Source organism: Planococcus citri, chromosome 2 (assembly GCF_950023065.1).
Source record: "Planococcus citri chromosome 2, ihPlaCitr1.1, whole genome shotgun sequence".
NCBI lineage: Eukaryota > Metazoa > Arthropoda > Insecta > Hemiptera > Pseudococcidae > Planococcus > Planococcus citri.
Window position 1 is genome coordinate 4,678,834 of NC_088678.1, and position 17,279 is coordinate 4,696,112.

At 36.2% G+C, this 17,279-nt stretch overlaps 2 long non-coding RNA genes across 2 annotated transcripts; both read left to right on the forward strand.

Moving 5' to 3' along the window:
* The first annotated feature begins 509 nt into the window (after positions 1 to 509).
* LOC135834278 (uncharacterized) lies at positions 510 to 2,965 on the forward strand. The gene is made up of 2 exons (XR_010556636.1): positions 510 to 685; positions 1,933 to 2,965. It is a non-coding gene; the product is annotated as an uncharacterized LOC135834278 (long non-coding RNA).
* Positions 2,966 to 7,287: 4,322 nt separating this feature from the next.
* Positions 7,288 to 9,657, forward strand: LOC135834277 (uncharacterized). Its single transcript, XR_010556635.1, has 2 exons — positions 7,288 to 7,405; positions 8,589 to 9,657. It is a non-coding gene; the product is annotated as an uncharacterized LOC135834277 (long non-coding RNA).
* The last annotated feature ends 7,622 nt before the right edge of the window (positions 9,658 to 17,279 follow it).

The window sequence follows — 17,279 nt, forward strand, 5'->3', positions numbered from 1 at the left end:
GTCATCTTCAAAAACACAATAAACACTCAAAAATGAGTTTTTTGTGTCACAGCACCATAAAAAAAACGATAATGCAAGTGATATAATTCTGAAATTTTTTGCATGCGGGTCTCAAAGGAAAATAGAAAACCAAACTATTTCTTGAAATCCTAATTGTGGGGGGGGTGCCTATGGTTCGAAAAAATGGGTTTTCAAGATTCTTCACCGGGTCAAATTAAAGAGATAAAACGTACCTACTTTCTTTTCTATTTTCACCGTAATACATACCATACGATTAGATTATTATCAATACCTATACTTAGATACGTACGCATATTTTAATTCCCAAAACTTATCGATTCATTTATAGATAATACGAGTGCATACTCAGGTACATTCAACTTTATCAAACACTTCTAATTACATTACACATCGACTACCTATAAGTAGGTATCTTGTACACAGAAATTTGGCTGGAAAAATGCCTTCATCGTCTTCATTCACGTGAATCTATGAATTATCAGCTAACGATTAGTTGGAATTTTGTCATTTACTTTTATAAAGAAAAATACGAGCCATGATTCAAAAGTGAGCTGATACAACCAAGTATACGAGTATAAAAACCCTTAGCGGTTTTAATGGTTCATTCATTGTGCATTGCAGAAGTTGTTCAATACGCTACAAAGCATCCAGTTTTCTACTTCAAGTGAGTACTTTCGCCTTTGCTACTTTCATTTTCAAATAAGTATCCATATCGCAATGTTTCATTGCAACTTACCTTATGCTTGATAATTATTGTATTTTCGTTTTATTTTAAATTTTTTTACCCGTACCTAAATTACTTAACAGTGTAAAATCACAATTTGATTAACCTTTAAATTTCAAGGTTTACTACTTCCGACAGTTTTTGAAAAACTTACAATCATACCAATGTATTGATAATTTCATAATTTTGGAGACCATTTCTTTAGCTTACAAAACGACTTTTTTCAAAATTGAAATTTCTGATAAAAATATGTAGGTACTTATTACAATTTCTCAATCTTTCAAAAGCCAAAAATTAAACTCCTCACATGAAAATTATCGTTTATATACCTCTCTACACGAAATACAAATTTTTAGGAGCTTTTGCCCTCACTTCGTTTGGGCATGCTCTCTTTTCTTTTTCAAAGATGAAACTGAAAAAAAATCAAATTACAAAGTTTCAAAGCCAAAAAAATAAACTCTTCACATAAAGATCATTGTTTTTATGCATCTCGAATACAAATTTTTGAAAAATTTTCCGTCTTATCACTCGGGTCTGCTCTATTTTCTTTTTCAAAATGACACTTAAACAAAATCATTAAAATTTCAATGTTTCAAAGCCAAAAAATAAAATCATACCCCTCGCATGCCTCTCGAAATAGGTCTATGGATTTTTGAAAGCGTTTACCTCTTCTCCCGGGTCTGTTCTTTTTTTTCTTCAAAATTCAATACACAATTTATCATAATCAAAATTTTGTAACCGAAATTCAAAATTTGGATTAAAAATAACTCAAAAACTGGAAACCCTAGAGGGGTGATGCAAATGAGGGAAATATTCAGAATATAATGCTCTTTAGAATGAGATATTAACCACCTTTATTGCTTTTTTCGTTTTCGATATTTTTTGATACATTTGAGAATAATCAGAAAAGAGCCCATTTCAGCTCAAAATTTGGGACATTTAATTTCAAAATTTTTTGGCCCGCGTATCTTCCCTACTTTCTAGAGACATTATAAGGTGTAGATTTAAAAAAAAAAGGTTCTCCAAGTACCATTGATCGGGCTCGGGACGCTTTTTGGATTTTTCAAAGATTTGTAAACTTATTTTGCGCGTATTTTTCGGGTGTTTTTTATATTGTAGCTTTATAAGGTAGATCTTTTATTGAAATAGTGCTAATTGTTTTATGAATTTATTTATTTTTTGAACAGAAAAAAAAATTCAATTCGAATTTGAAGCTTCAACTCATAAATAATGTACAAACCAGAGCCGAAACAACAATCGCCCCACAAGGAAGCTGAGCAAAAACCAGCTCCAAAACCGCATGATGATCATGTACTGAAGACACGACAATCACCCCCGAAAGAATATGAGCATAAACCAACACCTAAACCAGAACCACCAAAACAGCCATGTCAGCCAGATGAACCAGAGCCAGCCTGTCCCCCACAAGAGCCAGCTTGTCCTCCACTGAAGCCAGCATGTCCCCAACCGTGGCCAGCATGTCCTCCACAGAAGCCAGCATGTGCCCCACAGGAGCCAGCATGTCCTCCACAGAAGCCAGCATGTCCCCCTCAGTGGCCTGCATGTCCACCACAGGAGCCAGCAAGTTCTCAACCACTTCCTCCGCACCAATATCCTTCACAACAATGGCCATCTCAACAATGGACACCCCAACAATATGCACCATGTCCCCCACAAGGGCCAGCATGTCCGCCACAGTGGCCAGCATGTCCACCACAGGAGCCAGCATGTCCTCAACCACTTCCTCCGCTCCAATATCCCTCTCAACATTGGCCATCTCAAAAATATTCATCTCAACAATGGGCACCCCAACAATGTTCACCGTGTCCTCCACAACAATCACTACCACCATGTCCACCACAGTGGGCAGCATGTACCCCACAGGTGCCAGCATGTCCGCCATCATGGTACTCTCCACCACAACAGCAACAACATGGGTCTTATCAACATCACGGATCACACCAGCAACCACAAGCTAAAACCATCTATATAAATATGTGAAGAACGCATTTCATTTCTTTGAACTTCTAGGTTTTTATTGTATTTCATCTAAGCTTTTTTTAGTCGAATATTTTAAAACACATTAGTTCATTTCTTCTCTTACATAAATAACCTAGGTACTTTTATTTCTATATACCTTACTTATCAATTCTCTTTAGAGATGCATTTATTCTATATTAAGCTTATTTAAATAAATATATTACACGCATCCATAAACGATATCAATTTTATTCCAAAGTAGTTGTAACTTGAATCACAATTACGATATCTAAAGAAAATAAAAATATCCCAGGATAATCCAAAAGTAAGGTCCTAGATTTCATTTCTCAGCTCCTAATTTGCATCATTTTTACTAAATAAGTAAGTAGGTACATGTGGTAGGGTATTTTTTTCTTCTTTTTTTTCAACATAAATTTCCAAAAGTTTCCAATTTTAAATTTGTAGTGAGAGAAAAATACACAGCATTCTCCCACTTAATTGTGAGAAAAATATTTTTATCCGTCACCCATACTTACTGGGAGAAATTTACACACGAAAAGTTCAGTCACCTTTAATGGGAGAAAATTTACCTGTCACCTAACTGGGAGAAAAATTCTCAGTCTCTTTATTGGAAGAATATTTTTCTACCCCCTAAGCGACAGATTTGCGATCATTTTAGTGACCAATTATGACATCAGTGACCAAGCCGCGGCATTTTCAACATCCTACTTAGTGGTGGTGGCGCTTGTCCAATGATAATCAATTATGTATTTCTCAAATATAGCCGATTACGCTCGAATATATCATCGTTTTTTTGGAGTTTTTAACGAATATCGACGAGTATAGTCGGGTATGTCGTAATCTTGGCACCGGCTGCGCGAGATAGCGCCGCTAGAAGCGTACACCGCGTGCGCCACTTACTCCACTCGTTTCTCGCCCGATTTTCGTTGTAGGTAAGTTATAAAAGCTCTGATCTGAGACAAATAGGCAGGACTGCAGACATCGACACCGCCAAGTATAGTTCCAACTTTACTTCCACCTCCCTGTGATGGGCAGGAGCCCTCCCAGCAGAAGATACCAATACATCCATCTCAAGTCTCAATGTTTCCAACTGTAGTTCCTACTATTTCCAGCTTTAGCTTCCTACTCTTTGTGTTATGTTGAACTTAGATGAATTTTGGCATCTGCAGCCTCAGACTTTGCCATTCTCTAGATCTATTTGAAGAGTACCTTCGCATTTTGGTGGATTTCCAAATTGAGTGCGTATTTTGACCTGCATTTTCGTGAAGAAAAAAATCCAAAAATCCAAAATTTCCTGTTCTGGGGGAAATGCTTAAAATTTACACGAATGTATGAATCTTGTCCAAAAACACCCCCTCCTCTCGACTTGAATCCGAATTTCATAATTTTGACCTATTCTGAAATCTTCAGTGCGATTTTTGATTTCTTCAGAGTTCTAAAATCTCTCCAGAAGACGTAGAAATAAATTTTGGTGCAAAGGGTATTCTGGGGTAAAATACGTGAAATGCCCCTGCCATCGGTTTTTTGAAATTTTAATGAATCATTGTTAGTCGGGGAGCCCATTTTTAAACCGTACAAAGGTAGATCGAAAGATCAGGCAAAAATTTATCACCCGTCAAAATTTCAAGTGCTAAAGTGCTTTTTTCGTTTTTTGGTGAATTTCTGAAAATCAAATTTAGGCCAAAAATGAGGGGAAAAATCAAAATATTACCAAATTGACCTAGAAAACTGAAATTTGGCTTATACCCTATTTTCAACATGCCAAATCGATTGAAAGCTGTTTCAAACCGTTTTGAGCAGTTCTGGAGCCTCCAGCAGATTTTTGAAATTCGAAATTCCCACAAAATTCCATCAAATTGGAGTTGTAAAGCTGAAATTTATTCTAAAAACTAATTTCAATACGCTACAACGTACTGCAGGTAAATTTAAAGTCGTTTTGGAGCCTCCAGCGACATTTTGAAAATTCCTGAAGCCTCCAGCAGATTTTTGAAACTCAAAATTCCCACAAAATTCCATCAAATTGGAGTTGTAAAGCTAAAATTTACTCTACACTCCAATTTTAACACCCTCTGAAGACGACTTCAGGTGGGTTCAAGTCATTTTAGAACCCCCAGCATACTTTTTGAAAATTACTGGAACCTCCAGCAGATTTTTGGAACTTTGAATTTTCACAAAATTTCACCAAATGGAGATGGAAAGCTAAAATTTACTATACACTCCAATTTTAACACCCTCTGAAGACGACTTCAGGTGAGTTCAAGTCATTTTAGAGCCTCCAGCGACTTTTTTGGAAATTACTGGAGCCTCCAGTACATTTTTGAAACTTGAAGTTTCCCCAACATTAATTTATCAAATGGAGTTGGCAAGCAAAAATTTACTTCGCAGACTACATAGTGGTTTCAAATGCATTTGAAGCTTCCAGCTACTTTTTGGAAATTTTAATTTTCCAAAAAACGCCATACGACCTTTCAAAGAGTCGCTGGAAGCTCCAAAACGACTTGAAATCCACCAGTAGTCAACTTCGTAGCGTATTGAAATTAGTTTGCAGAATGAATTTCGACTCTCCACCTCAGTTTGATGAAATTTTGGGGAAATTTCGAAGGCTCCAGTAATTTTCAAAAAAGACGCTGGAGGCCCTAAAATGACTTGAACCCACCTGAAGTCGTCTTCAGAGGGTGTTAAAATTGGAGTGTAGAGTAAATTTCAGCTTTCCATCTCCATTTGAAGAGTGATATTCCAAAACTCGCTTTGTCCATTTTTATCGAAGTTGGGTTTTCAGCAGTACCTGGTAGATGAAGTATTAACTCACATTCCTACATCATCAACCTACCAAAATGAGGTGTTTAACTCACCTAAATAGCAAATTCACTAAAAAATTTTAAAAAAATAATGTTCCAAAACGCGCTTTGTCCATTTTTATTGAAATTTTTTTCAGCAGTATTTAGTGGATGAAGTGTATACCTACACTCCTACACCATAAATCCACCCAAATAAACTGCTAAACTCGCCTAAAAAGCCAATTTACCCGTTTAAACGAAAACTGTTTTTCCTCTTTCCTGAAAAGTTGTGAAAATGGACAAAGCGAGTTTTGGAATATCACTCTTCATTTGATGAAATTTTGTATGAAATCTTAAAGTTTCAAAAATCTGCTGGAGGCTTCAGTAATTTTCAATAAAAGTCGCTGGAGGCCCTAGAATTACTTGAACACACCTGAAGTGGTCTTCAGAGGGTGTTAAAATTGGAGTGTAGAGTAAATTTCAGCTTTTCATCTCCATTTGATGAAATTTTGGGGAAATTTCAAGTTTCAAAAATCTACTGGAGGCTCCAGTAATTTTCAAAAAGTCGCTGGAGGCTCCAAAACGACTTTAAATTTACCTGCAGTACTTCGTAGCGTATTGAAATTAGTTTTCAGAATAAATTTTAGCTTTACAACTCCAATTTGATGAAGAATTTTGTGAAAATTTCGAGTTTCAAAAATCTGCTGGAGGCTCCAGAACTGCTCAAAACCGGTTGAAACAGCTTTTAATCGATTTGGCATGTCGAAAATAGGTTATTAGACAAATTTCAGTTTTCTTGGTCAATTTGGTAATATTTTGATTTTTTCCCTCATATTTAGTCTGAATTCGATTTTCAAAAATTCACCAAAAATCGAAAAACGCACTTTAGCACTTGAAATTTTGACTGGTGATAAATTTTTGCCTGGTCTTTCGATCTACTTTTGTACGGCTCAAAAAAATTCGTGCAAGTCTTACATTGGAACGCAAAATCTGCGATTTCGGCTGAACCGTCAATCAAAATGGGCGCCATTTTGGTAAGTAGGGCCACTTTTTTTTTAGGACAATAAGGGCTGGTACCTACACAAATTTTTTTCCTTTCAAAAATGTATCTGCATGATTACCTAGGTACTATTATTGGTATTTTTTTTTTAAATTTTCTCAAGGTGGGTCATCTTTAAAAACACAATAAACACTCAAAAATGAGTTTTTTGTGTCACAGCACCATAAAAAAAACGATAATGCCAGTGATATAATTCTGAAATTTTTTTCATGCGGGTCTCAAAGGAAAATAGAAAACCAAACCATTTCTTGAAATCCCAATTGTGGGGAGGGGGTGCCTATGGTTCAAAAAAATGGGGTTTCAAGATTCTCGAGAGTTGAAATTTCCACGAAATTTCACCGGGTCAAATTAAAGAGATAAAACGTACCTAACTTTCTTTTCTATTTTCACCGTAATACATACCATACGATTAGATTATTATCAATACCTGTACTTAGATACGTACGCATATTTTAATTCCCAAAACTTATCGATTCATCTATACAGATAATCGAGTGCATAGTCAGGTACTTTTAACTTTATCAAACACCCCTAATTACATCACACATCGACTAAGTAGGTACTTATCTTGTAGGTACATAGAATTTGGCTGGAAAAATGCCTCCATCGTCATCATTCACGTGAATCTATGAATTATCAGGTAACGATTAGTTGGAATTTTGTCATTTACTTTTATAAAGAAAAATACGAGCCGTGATTCAAAGGTGGGCTGATACCACCGAGTATACGAGTATAAAAACCCTTAGCGGTTTTAATGGTTCATTCATTGTGCATTGCAGAAGTTGTTCAATACGCTTCAAAGCATCCAGTTTTCTACTTCAAGTGAGTACCTTCGCCTTTGCTACTTTTATTTTCAAATAAGTATATCGCAATGTTTCATTGCAACTTACCTTATGCTTGATAATTATTGTATTTTCGTTTCATTTTAAATTTTCTTACCCGTAAATTACTTAACAGTGTAAAATCACATTTGATTAATCTTTAAATTTCAAGGTTTACTAGTACTTCAGACACTTTTGAAAAAATTTACAATCGTACCAATGTATTGATAATTTCATAGTTTTGGGAGACCATTTCTTTAGCTTACTGAACGACTTTTTTCAAAATTGAAATTTTTAATAATAATATCACAATTCCTCAAGCTTCAGAAGCCAAAAAATAAACTCACATAAAAATTATCGTTTTTATACCTCTCGACATGAAATACAAATTCTGGAGAGCTTTTGCTCTCGCTTCGTTTGGGCCTGCTCTCTTTTCTTTTTCAAAAATGAAACTAAGCTTAGAAAAAAAATAATTTATATTACAAAGTTTCAAAGCCATAAACTCTTCACATGAAGATCATTGTTTTTATGCATCTCGAAATACGAATTTTTGAAAATCTTACCCTCTTATCACTCGTACCTGCTTTGTTTTCTTTTTCAAAATTGTCACTTGAAAAAAAAATTATTCAAATTTCAATGTTTCAAAACCAAAAAATTAACTCCCAGCCCTCGCATGAAAAGCATCATTTTTATGCCTCTCGAAATAGGTTTAAGAATTTTTGAAAGCTTTATTACCTCTTCTTCTGGGTTCAACTTCATGGACTATAAGAGCATCATCCAGATTCTAAAATTTCAAAATCCAAGAAATAAAATCTTCTGATGAAAAAACTTAGGTAGTACCCTAATCATATAAATATACAAATTTTCAGTTGCGACCCCACCCATTCTCAAAAACCTAACGAGATGGGACAGGCTCGCATCAGCTCTCGACGGTCCTGCACATCGTTGATGGGATGTGAAATCATTTTTTATTTTTTGTACCATTTATTTTTGTTCCTAACCTAAAAAGGTTATTTACAAGTTCTTTGATTTGATCGGGCTCGAGACTCTTTTCCGATTTTTCAAAAATTTTTAAATTTATTTTGCGCGTATTTTTCGGGTACTTTTTGTCTTGTAGTTTTATAAGGTAGATGCTTTATGAAATAGCGCTAATTGTTTTATGAATTTATTTATTTTTTGAACAGAAAACATAAATTCAATTTGAATTTGAAGCTTCAACTCATAAATAATGTACAAACCAGAGCCGAAACAACAATCGCCCCACAAGGAAGCTGAGCAAAAACCAGCTCCAAAACCGCATGATGATCATGTACTGAAGACACAACAATCACCCCCGAAAGAATATGAGCATAAACCAACACCTAAACCAGAACCACCAAAACAGCCATGTCAGCCAGATGAACCAGAGCCAGCCTGTCCCCCACAACAGCCTGCTTGTCCTCCACTGAAGCCAGCATGTCCACCACAGGAACCTGCATGTCCTCCACAGAAGCCAGCATGTCCCCAACCGTGGCCAGCATGTCCTCCACAGAAGCCAGCATGTGCCCCACAGGAGCCAGCATGTCCTCCACAGAAGCCAGCATGTCCCCCACAGGAGCCAGTATGTCCCCCACAGTGGCCAGCATGTCCTCAACCACTTCCTCCGCACCAATATCCTTCACAACAATGGCCATCTCAACAATGGACACCCCAACAATATGCACCATGTCCCCCACAAGGGCCAGCATGTCCGCCACAGTGGCCAGCATGTCCACCACAGGAGCCAGCATGTCCTCAACCACTTCCTCCGCTCCAATATCCCTCTCAACATTGGCCATCTCAAAAATATTCATCTCAACAATGGGCACCCCAACAATGTTCACCGTGTCCTCCACAACAATCACTACCACCATGTCCACCACAGTGGGCAGCATGTACCCCACAGGTGCCAGCATGTCCGCCATCATGGTACTCTCCACCACAACAGCAACAACATGGGTCTTATCAACATCACGGATCACACCAGCAACCACAAGCTAAAACCATCTATATAAATATGTGAAGAACGCATTTCATTTCTTTGAACTTCTAGGTTTTTATTGTATTTCATCTAAGCTTTTTTTAGTCGAATATTTTAAAACACATTAGTTCATTTCTTCTCTTACATAAATAACCTACTTTTATTTCTGTATACCTTACCTATCAATTCTCTTTTGAGATGCATTTATTCTATATTAAGCTTATTTAAATAAATATATTACGCGCATCTATAAACGATATCAATTTTATTCCAAGAAGTTGTAACTTGAATCACAATTACGATATCTAAAGAAATGAGAAATATCCCAGGATGATCCAAAAGCAAGGTACTAGATTTCATTTCTCAGCTCCTAATTCGCATCATTTTTGGGTCATTCCATGTCAACTCAACCAACGTTTTAAGTCATGTCTTTCGATTCCGCTCAAATTTTTTTTACAATATATATGTACTCACCCAGTATGTAAGAACCCCGTAATTAGTTTGGTCCCATCCCCCTCAGGGGTCGGGTTGGGGGGGGCTTCCATTATTTTCACATTGTCTCGAGGTACTCAACTTCAGCAGCCCATTTCTCCAAAACTATGATACTTTGATCAAAACTGATTTCACAGTTCGAAAAGGCACTGCATTTAGACCTTTTAAACATTTTGAAATTTTCAAAAGTTGAAAGTTGAACTTTCAAATTGGAGGTTCAAATTTCAAAATGGCGCTGTAAGTGGGAGCTACCATTTAAAATTTTGAAAAAATTCCCATAGATCTACCTTTTTATGCTTTTTTGAAGTATTCAAGTTTCGAGATGGGATCTCTCGATGGAGGGGGAGCACCCCCACCCCCAATTTTGGGCGAAACTTTCGAAAGAAAATCTGGGGCGTGTGATATATCGAATTCTATGTTTTTGGTGACGTTAAACGCGAATATGACGTCAGATTTTTGATAGGACCCCATCCACAGCCCCCAGCACCTCCCCAAAGGGGGTAAAAATTCAAAAAAGCGTTTTGATCGTGTGACACATGGAATAGCATGTTTTTGGTGACGCTGAACACGAATATGACGTCAGATTTGTGACTGGACCCCATCCACGGCCCCAGCACCTCCCCAAAGGTGGTGACCCCCCCCCAAAATGGTTACATTCGTGTGACACATGAAACAGCATGTTTTCGATATCACTAAACACGAATATTGCCTTAGTTTTTCGAATCGACTTCACCCATGGCCCCTAGAACCCCCCCCCCCCCATAGGTGAAAGTCCAATAAAATTATAAAATTGTTGGGGGCCGTGAATGGGATCCAATCACAAATTTGACGTCATATTCGTGTTCAGCGTCACCAAAAACATACTATTCCATGTGTCACACAAACAAAACGCTTTTTTGAACTTTTAACCCCTTTGAGGAGGTGCTGGGGGCCGTCGATGGGGTTCTATCAAAAATCTGACGTCATATTCGTGTTCAGCGTCACCAAAAACATACTATTCCATGTGTCACACGAACAAAACGCTTTTTTGAACTTTTAACCCCTTTGGGGAGGTTCTGGGGGCCGTGGATGGGGTCCTATCAAAAATCTGACGTCATATTCGTGTTCAGCGTCACCAAAAACATAGAATTCGATATGTCACATGCCCCAGATTTTCTTTCGAAAGTTTTGCCCAAAATTGGGGGTGGGGGTGCTCCTCTTCCATTGAGAGATCCCATCTCTAAACTTAAATACTTCAAAAAAGCATCAAAAGGTAGATCTATGGAAATTTTTTCAAAATTTTAAATGGTAGCTCTCACTTACAGCGCCATTTCGAAATTTGAACCTTCAATTTGAAAGTTCAGTTTTCAACTTTTGAAAATTTCAAAATGCTTAAAAAGTTCTAAATGCAATGCCCTTTTGAACTGTGAAATCAGTTTTGATCAAAGTATCATAGTTTTGGAGGAATGGGCTGCTGAAGTTGAGTACCTCGAGACAATGTGAAAATAATGGAAGCCCCCCACCCGCCCCCTTAGGGGACTGGGACCAAACTAATTACGGGGTTCTTACTTACTGGGTGGGTGTATATTGTAAAAAAAAATTGAGCGAATTCGAAAGACATGACTCAAAAACGTTGGTTGAGTTGACATGGAACGACCCTTTTACTAAATAAGTAAGTACATGTGGTAGGGTATTTTTTTTAAACATAAATTTCCAAAAATTTTCAATTTTGAATTTTCAAAAATTTACTAAAAATCGAAAAATCCATTTGGGCAGCTAAAATTTTGGTTATTGGCGTTTCCTGCCATGTTCTTCCCAAAAAATTTTGGGGACTATTTGAAGAGGACTTCTCAAGTAGTTTCTTCGTGAAATGTTGATGATGTGATTACTGAATACTGATTATTATAATCATCGAAAACGAATAAGAATTTCTTAGTCAGGTACACTGCATTCATCTGAACACGTTTGTCAGAAAATTTAGATAGAAATCATTCTTGTCAGAGCGGAATCATTCATAAGAAATCACTTCGTTTGCAGTAATTAGGTAGTTACATAATCTTATTAGATAACCTTTCAGCGTAAAATTACGAGATAATGAGTTTTCTCTAATATGTTGGCGATCGGGTATGAATGATTAAGTCGTTGGTGGTCATTTCTTCTCTGCATCTTCATGGAAAGTCGTCTTCAATAGTACCAATTTTTTTTTCAAAAAAGTGGAAAATGAGGCTACTCCCAAACGTCCGAACTGGGTGCTTTAACTTGTCCCAAGGATGCATGTACCCTTCCAGGAGTACCTCCTTTTCGGTTTCGCTTCTGAATCTCCAAAAAAGTCAATTTTGAATTTTCAAAAATTTACCAAAAATGGAAAAATTAATTTATGCTGCCAGCTCATTTGCTATTCAAACTGATCACAAACTAAAATTTTTTATTCGAGCAAAGGGCAAAATGAAACTGACATCTCGTATATGTAGTACAAAGGTGGAAAAAAAAATCACCATCAGCATCATCATTATCGCCAGCTCTTTTACTTGGCATATTACACTCTATGAAGCATAAACGCGGTAGTGTTATAATTACTGTTCTACGTATATGACTCCTACATAGACCTTTTTAATTACCTAGTTACGTTGAATATTTCATTAAAACGAGAAATACCTACAAGTTTAATATTGTTCGCTCGAGTTGGTGTGTTTGTGTTTTAAAAATGAATTTCAATTAAATTGTTTGAAGTGGTTCAACGTAGTGTAGTGTTGAATGTATGACGTTGGCGCTAGCTCTAGCGAGATTTCTAATTGAATATGCACATAGCTAAAGCAAAGCCGACGAGTAGGTAGGTAGGTACTTATTTACTGCATGGTCTTGTTCTCGTCGTAAATATCGTACATGTCAACGAGCTTTTCGGCTTTTACGTAGTAGGTACATATTTTTCAACAATGAAATCATATCGCGGCAAAGGCAAAAGTCGACATTTACCCGGTGCAAATTCACGCTTTAATCAACACTCTGAAATGGTAATTTTTTCTTTACACGTCGCGATGGTGGATCTAATTCGAGGATTTGAATATTACAAAACACCTTTGGAGGGGTGATTGAGGTTTTTTCTCACTTTTTTTTAAGGCCAATAATGGGGGGGGGGGGGAGAAATATAAATTTTACCAAATTGGCCCAGCTATTTTCGACTTGCCAAGTCGATTGGAAGCGGCTTCAAACAGTTTTGAGCAGTTCTGGAGACTCCAGCAAATTTTTGAAACTTAAAAATGCGGTTGGAAAACCGAAATTCATTCTGCAAACTAATTTCAATACGCTAAGAAGTTGACTTCAGGAAGATTTCAAGTCGTTTTGAAGCCTCCAGTGACTTTTTGAAAATTCTTGAAGCCTCCAGTAGATTTTTGAAACTTCGAGTCTTTTCGGAGCCTCCAGTGACTTTTTGGAAATAACTGGAGCCTCCAGCAGATTTTTCAAAGCTTGAAATTTCCTTAACGTTTTACCAAACTGAGCTGGAAATCCAAATTCATTTCGCCCCCCCCCCCCATTTCAACACGCTATCAAGTTGACTCCAGGTGGATTTAAGTCATTTTGGAGCCTCCAGCGACTTTTTGAAAATTCCTGGAGTCTCCAGTAGATTTTTGAAACCTCAGATTTTCACAGAATTTTATGAAATGGAGATGGAAAGCCAAAATTTACTCTGCAAACCAGTTTCAGTACGATATGAATTATGAAGTCGACTGCAGGTGGTTTCAAGTCGTTTTAAATTGCTTCCAGCTACTTTTTTAAAATTCCCGTCTTCCAAAAAAAAAAAAAAAAAACGCCATAAAACCTGTTCAAATAATCTTAAGCCCAAAGTTCACGGTATCGCCTCCACTTGAGGTAGAAAGATCAAATTCAGTTTACATCCTATTTTTGAAATTATTTCTTAATACATTTCAGGCAGTTTCAACCCATTTTGGAGCTTCCAGCGGCTTTTTATAAGCATCAGTTTTCAAAAAAATGTCACGAAGTCTGTCATGTGCAGAGTGAATTTTGGCTTTTCGCTTATCTACTCTATTTTATGACATTTTTTTGGATATTTCAAGTTTCAAAAACTCACTGGAGGCTCCAGCAATTTCCAAAAAGCCGCTGGAAGCTCCAAAACGACTTGAAATCTACCAAAAGTCGACTTCATAGCATATTGAAATTAGTTTACAGAATGAATTTCAGCTTTACAACTGCATATTTGATGAAATTTGTGGAAATTTAAAGTATCAAAAATTTCCTGGAGGCTCCAAAACGACTTGAAATCCTCCTGCAGTCGACTTTCCAGCGTATTGAAATTATTTTTCAGAATAAATTTCGGATTTCATCCAGCTGTATTTGGTGACATTTTATGAAAATTTTAAATTTGAAAAATCTACTGGAGGCTCCAGAACTGCTCAAAACGGATTAAAACCACTTCCAATCAATTTAGCAGGTATAAAATAGGGTATATTTCAAATTTAAGCTTTCCATGTAAATTTGGGAAAATTTTGATTTTTCTTCACATTTTTAGCTAAAATTTGATTTTCAAAAATTCACCAAAAATCAAAAATTGCACTTTAGCGCTTCAAAATTTTGTTAAGTTTGCTGTAAAATGTTCCTTTGTATGTCCTCTTTAAGAAAATAAGTTGTCCCAGTGGTTTGCCGGGGGGGGGGGGGTGTGTGAGATTATTCCTATTTTTATATGCCGGACTCATAGTCTTTAGCTTTTTTGTGAATATTGGTCAACTTGAACCTTGAACAATACTTAGTGAATAAATTTCGAAAGTTCATAAATACGTATTTAATTATTGGTAAATAATGTTCGCAGAATACGAATCTTGAAAAAAATTGAAACGAATGTGTCACTGTAAAAATAAATCAAACTTATAACGTAGGTATGTAGATATTCATTTATGCAATGACAAATGAAGGAAGGTGTGCTCCTTATGCTGCAGATTTCAGAAACTTTTTTCAGCTTTCTTCGGTACATCCGGATTCCTTCAAGGTCTTGCCCAATTTGGGGTAGCCACCTTCATGCCTAATTCGAACTGGAACGACAATCTGGTTAGATAATCGAGGAGGCAGTTTCTTCGAAGGAGATTCGGAGGATTTGCGCTTGATTGTGGTAGTTACGCTGGCATGCACTGTGAAAAAAGTAAAGGGTTCAATATGTAGGTATACATAATTTCAAATACACTCTGTTAAATTTTGATGATTTTTTTTTTCGATTTTTCAGAGCATTTATGTACCCATAGTTCAACGATTAGAAAATCCTTTTCGAGCCCTTATTTGTACAGAATTTATTTGTTTTATCAATCCTTTGTCATGCTAATTTTAATTTTGATTTGAAGGATGGTTAAAAAGTGCACTTTTTTCATTCATAAGCCCAAGAAACAGTTTTAAAAATACCACGATAGAGGTATTTGATTTTGAAAGACTGAATAGATACTTACGTTGGGCAGTGAACTTGTCCAGTTCGATAAACATTCTTCGTTGACCGTTGAAATTCATTTGCATTCCACTTTCGTCTGCATGTGGAGCCAAGAAAATTCTCACCGTACCAGTCACATCTTTGCGGAGGGTATTTTTAACCTGGAAATTCGTATCATTATAGTACGATTAACGATCGAGTAAAGGTGAATTATGATGATTTTTCTAAAACTGGAAAATCAAAAAATTAGCTAGAAGCTCGAAATAGGCTCAAAAATACCACCAATCGATTCGGGATATCAAAAATAAAGCATTTTCCAAATTTCATTTTTCTTTCTCATTTTCATCAAAGGATGTTTTTCAAAGAAAATGTTCAAAAATTAGCCACAAATAAAAGAAAGAATGAGGTTTAACTCCTGTTTGGTTATGTTGCGAATTGAGGGGCTGAGTGTCAAACAAAGAATTCTCCCGAAAAATGAAAAATGAGTTAGGTATCGCATTGGATAGTTGACATAGTCAGCTATCCAACGAACCTACCTAAATTTTTCCAAACTAATATTTAGACATAGTTTTTGGCGTCCAAAGTAGGGGGTTGGAGTCAGATGTAGAATTCTCCGCATGGATTATTCTGGTTTGACGCCAACTTCATCATAAAAATGGGTTTCTATTACAATAACGGTACAAAATAGAGGTTCTCTGTACTGCAACGTGCTGTGTATACAATTTACAATAAAAATAACAACATTTTTTTGATAATTTTCGTCAATTTTTTTTACTTTTTGCGTACTGTTTTTTTGAAATAAAACACGAATTTGGTTCAATTTTTCAAAATTTTCATATCGTTGTAACGTGTTTCAATGTCTAAACAACATTTCTTGCAATTCTGTCAATTTTTTATTTCATTTAGGGGTCATTTTGAACGATTTTTTGCAAAGTTGGTGTCAGATGTAGAATTCTCCAAAATTAAAATGGCGATCTTGACTTCTGAGATGAAAAAAAAAAAAAAAAAAATATGCCAACTTTTTCGTGACCAGTAGTGCTATCTATATGCCCAGGTACTGACTTAATCCAGAATACTGCATCGGCGTGGGAAGTTTTTGCCATTTATCTCGAAAAAATGAAATATGGAGAATTCTTTGTTTGACACTCAGCCCCTCAATTGTTGATTCATTTACAGTATTACGAGGTGTACCTTTTTTTAAAATGCTGATTTTTTCATTTTTTCTGAAATTTACAAATTGGTTGGGAATTTACTTTTGACCTAATACTCCTGGAATTTCGAGTTGACCCCCTAACACGATTGAGAAGGTGCCCACTAAAGAATTTTTAATATTTAAAAATCGCTGGATGCTCAAGAATGGTCAAAACTAATCGTAGTAGTCTCTGATGCATGAAAGTTGAATTGAAGAACTCGTTCACATTGATTCATGAACTCGGCTCAAAAAATTTACATTTTACGAAAAAGTTTGAAAAGCACTCTTAAAACAGCTTTTTCAAATTTTCGAACATATTCTAAAAATCCAAAAATGATACGTATTTGGCACCTTAAGTTTTGGTTAGGAGGGGTTTAGTTGACTCCAGGTAGATTTAAGTCATTTTGGAGCCTCCAGCGACTTTTTGAAAATTCCTGGAGAGTAAATTTTTGAAACCTCAGATTTTCACAGAATTTTATGAAATGTAGATGGAAATCCGAAATTTACTCGCTGCAAACCAGTTTCAATACGATATGAATTAGGAAGTCGACTGCAGGTGGTTTCAAGTCGTTTTAAAGCTTCCAGCTACTTTTTGAAAATTCGGCCGTTTTCCAAAAAAAAAAAAAAAAAAAAAACAAAAAACGCCATAAAACCTGTTCAAAAAAATCTTCAGCCCAAAGTTCACAGTTTCGCCTCCATTTGAGGTAGAAAGATCAAATTCAGTTTACATCCCATTTTTGAAATTATTTCTTAATATATTTCAGGCAGTTTCAACCCATTTTGGAGCC